Source organism: Atta cephalotes (assembly GCF_000143395.1).
Source record: "Atta cephalotes unplaced genomic scaffold scaffold00016, whole genome shotgun sequence".
Taxonomy (NCBI): Eukaryota; Metazoa; Arthropoda; class Insecta; order Hymenoptera; family Formicidae; genus Atta; species Atta cephalotes.
This window is the reverse complement of record NW_012130080.1, coordinates 2,964,398-2,969,453: the sequence shown is the minus strand read 5'-3', so window position 1 is coordinate 2,969,453 and position 5,056 is coordinate 2,964,398.

The window sequence follows — 5,056 nt, the reverse complement described above, 5'->3', positions numbered from 1 at the left end:
AACTATATAAATGATAAAAGATTAAAATTAATCGATATTGGTTATAGAAATGGACACAAAAAATTGGAGAAAAATGAAGATTAAAATAAGTTAAACAGATATTAAATGTAGATTAAAGTTAATCTACATTGATGGAAATGGGCATTATTCGCATAAAAGGAGACACATATCAAATTTATGGAGAAAGAGTGATTTCTTTATGTCTTAAGAAAACAGTGAAATTATTGGTGCATCGAGAATGAACGTGCATATACGTTGCTGTGCACTTGGCAACGGCGTACACTTCAGAAAGTTGAGGAAACGCCGTGGGAGAAATTCTAGACGTTCGCGCACGCATGTTCCACACAAACGTTGCTCACGAAGCGCAGACGTTGGGTTCGGTAGAGTTTAATTACAGGAAGTAATTACATCGGGAGGAAAGATGTAATTAATCGAATCGGTATAGAGACAACGGAGTCTCTCGCGCGTGGCTGGCATGGTGATGTACATATAACGAGAAAGGGAAAATGAGTTACGCGTCACCTGATGAGTCCAGTTACAAAATTTCGATCCGAATCGATCTAAATCTTATAGAAATCTAATACCGACTATTTTAATAATTTAATAATTAAATTTAATAATTAATATTAAAAGACAGTAATTTATTAATCTAAATATTAAAACACTATTGTTCAGTAGGTATTTTTAATACTCCAAGTAAGTAATTAATCTCATACAGCAACATTGCTTGAACGTCGCAGTGTTGCTTCAATATTTCTGAAAAGCTGCAATATTACTGATAATATGATTTGTGTGCTGTATAGAAATTATTGTCTTTCATACAGCACAAAAGCTTGCAGCAACATTGCTACATCGTTACTGCAATGTTGCTAGAATGATTTGTGCTGTATGAAGTAATAAATCGGCCAATATTTTTCTGAAAGGGAATTAATCACTTATAATTAACGAGCCAAGGGAGGTTTCAGTCCATCGTCGCTAGGACTAATGCGTCTGCAGAGGACCGCGAGGATCCGCGCGATCCGTCTCCCGGCGAGAAGAGCCACAATAGCGAGAATACTCAAGGTCAAGATCAGTCTGGGCACTCCCCTTCGCGTCTATCGAGAGAGTCGCTCGGCGGCCGCCCCCTTCGCCCGGATGAAGTCTGGGTCCGATTTTTCCGAGATCGACTTCGCGAAGGCGAGACGAAGTGAGGCGAGGCGAAGTAAAAGCCGCGGTTCTCGGACGCACGCTTCTCGACGACTTCGTGATACGGCGCTGAAGGTCGTCGCAGGAAGTCGAGATCCGCGGGAGAATAGAACCGTCTCGCATGTACCGGGTGACGTGAACGGAAACAGGTTTCGCCGCTCTCACCTGCGCTCCCTACGATCGTCCGCTTCACTCGCGTTCGCGCAACAAAGATTTCTCCACAGATATTACCGAATGGATATCCCTTATTCGATCTACCCTCCAAGTGTATAAGTCAAGTGTACGTTAAGACGACAAAAAACGCCGTCGAAAAAATGAAGTCGTGTGACTTTTAATTCTATATAAAAATTCTTATTAACGAGTAAATTAATATTTTTATAAATCCTTATCTCTTTCTCTGTCATCAGAATTCAACATGTCGATTGCTATCGAGGTATCGCTTAATTTGTTTAATGTCTAAAATTACTCTACCAGTGTAGATTAACTTTAATCTTGGTTTCACACTCTTTCACTTTTTCTAATTGTTAAAACTGAAAAAAAATAAAAAGTAGATTAAATCGAAATTAAAGTTAATCTATATTAATAGAAATACATAGCATAACTTGTTTACCTAACTCTAGACACAGTTTATCATATTTCATTCATATTCTCGGTGGATCGTTTTATATAATAAGTATTCGTAGCTATTAAAGTGAAGATTGCTGCATGATTATTGATTTAATGTATACTATTTCAAAATTATAAAGTATCAGAAACGTGAAAATATAAATGGCTTAAAAAATTGCAGAAGAGAAAAATATTTTTTTTCAATCTGTTCTAAAATTTAATGTATCATAAATAGAAATGAAAAGAGAAATGGTTTAAAAAAATTGCAAAAGAGAAAAATATTCCTTTTATAGTCTTTTCTAAAATTTCCTCACATTTTTGCACGTTCACAAAGAGTAAAGTACAACTAGTGTGACTCGATACTTCGCCCGGCGTACTCCAACATTCCTCATACAACTTCTCCTCATCACGTTTGAAATCTGAACTAGCTTTATCGAGAAAGAACAAGAGAAGCAGTTCCTATTCACCTCGTATATTTAACGTTAAACGTATGTGCTTATCCTGTCTTATCAAAGTTTATACCTTGCAACCGCGACTGCGAATTGCAGCTACTAAAGTCTCGTTTTGCTGTTGGCGATGGTTGGGAAGAAGGAGAACACTCGATCTTGCGCTGCCTTGACATATAGGACGATACTCGCCCTTGCACTTAAGGGCATTATTACGAGAGCCAATACTGATAGATCACTCGACATTGGCTGCGTTCAGCAGAGAAAGCAATTTTACAATCGCCGTAAAATACTTCAATATGATTTAAATTGTCCTTGTCCTTAGTTCCTCACTGAATCTAAATGTATATGGTAAACCAATCATATTAAAGAATTAATTTACAACAGTTGTAAAGTTAACCATTGTCAGAGAACGTGGCCCTTAGCGTTAAACGCAGATTCGCGGGATCCCTCGCGGCGCGCGATGCAATATCGAGTCAAGGCAACCAGCACGCACGCACGCATGCAACACGCACATTGAAACGGTGACATCGGGCGATCAGATTCGAAGGCGAGCGATTCGTCCCGCGATAATTGCAGCCGGCACGACGACCGAAAGACCTACGACTGCACTCGCCGTGCAAATTCGTGACGCGCCGCGCCGCTCGTTGCTGTCGCCGCCACCGCGCTGTTCGTCTCGTCCCATCGCGTCGCGTCGCGGTCGCTCTCGTCGGGACGAACGAAAAACGGAACAAAGAGTCTTCTTGCGGGCAAGCAGTACCCGCCGGTTCTCGGCCAATGAGAGGAATCGGCACGATCGTCCGCCGCACCGGCCGGCTAAACGTTCGACCGGCTGCCGAGCCGCGCCGCGAAAGGGACCGACTGGATTCGCGAATCCTCCGCGAAATGGAGGATAGCGGATCCTTCGCGAGAAAGGAGCGATCGAATGAGATTAGCTTCCCAAGAAACACGTAAAAGTCAATAAAAAGTCAAAATGATTTTTTTTTATTCTTAACATCTGCAGTAAATAGTAAAATTTTATAACAAAAAATCATTTTTCAAAGTAAAGCCATTTTGACTTTCTCTTGAGTTGGATGTTAAGAGACTCCTTGGATTCCCAAGCAGTACAATAAGTTATGATTAATGTCAAAATGATGTGAAAACTACCTTACTTCGTAGAGACACAATTTTCCATATTATTAGTTCTTTATTGAGAATTTAAATTAATCCTCTATAACCGTATTTTTTTATCATGAAACAAAAACTATTATATTAAGTACTTAAAAATATATATCATATTTATTACATCCCCTGACGAAATAAAAATAGAAATCTCTTTTACGTTTCGTTGTTTCAATTTTTGCCTTCTAGAAGCTTCATTTATATTTCTGTCATTTATATTTCTGTCTTTTCTTTAACATTTGACTTACGCTTTAATCTTCATTTTCGCCAGAAAAATCGTGCGACATTACGCAGAGTTAAAGTATGTAAGTAAGTTTGATAAAAGTTTATGATTTTTGAAAAAGGCAAATTTTGGTTAAAAAAAATCACTGACTTATCAAACTGCCCTCAGAAACTGTCAGAATCAATTTCATAGCGAAACTTTTGCAAGAGAATCACGAATTACGAAAGAAGCAGCGGACTTGACGAAAAGTTACGTTATCGAAAGTGCCGGCGATTCGCGATGCCATTCCTGTAAAATTGCAGGACACGCTCGATCGCGTCCCCATCGCGCGATGTGTATAATGATAAAAAGTCGACGACACTGACGACAGGTGGGATGTCACGAAAGTACTCGGCAAAATTGATTGATGCGATATCGCCGAGCGATACTATATAGTTATTAATTTAGTTTATCATTCTGCAACGTTATCGAGCATACGAGGCGTGACACGAATGTGAGTCTCGCTGAACGCTACTTTGAATGTTAAAACGCTAAACTACGAGCATTATCGACAATGGTTGTTAAAACACACAGAAAAAAAAATTTATTAGAACAACTAAAAACTGATTCAGCAAATTTACAGCCTTAATATCCAGAGAATCAATTTTCTATGTCAAAGTAGCAAAATTATATAACTGAATAAAATTAGTGAGTATAAGTAATCACATTTGTTGTATATATAAATAATTGCTTACAGACATCTCTTTGTTGAACCATCAAATCTTCTTATAATTATAAATGTTGTATTCGCGCAGCAAGCTATAGCTTTGCTAAACCATCCAATTTATTTTTTTTCCGCACGATGTAAAGTCATCACGTATATTATAATCGTTAAATCGACAGGAGAAAGTTCGCGAATCGTTCGATTTAAGTCAGCCTTTTCCAAGTTTTTTCTAAAAGAAAACGCCCATTCTTCTCGGCACTAAATTGACCATACCTACGTGTAATATTTAATCCAACAGAATATTTCTTATATCCTTCCTTTCGCAACCAGTAGCCTCGGAACGAACGCACGCGAGAGAAAACTGATGACTACTGCACACTCCAACTTCTCTATACGTCACCTGTTCGTTCCCCTCCCGGGATGCCGAGTTCCAAGAAAGGGCTGGACGCCGCCCTCGGGAAACTCTGCCTTAGACATCGTCGGAGTCTATCATTTTCCAAGTTGCGATACCTACTCGCGGCACTCAATGTCACTCTGATGCCAAGACCACCGCGTCCGATCGCGAATCCATTGCCAGCGCGACGACGAGGATGAGCTTCTTCTTCTTTTTAAAAAAATTACCTGGCACCTGCCTTGAGAAAGGCAATATGGCCAAAACAGAAGGACGAAAAAATATAGTCAAAATCTTGATATATATATTTACGATAATATATATATATATATATATATTAA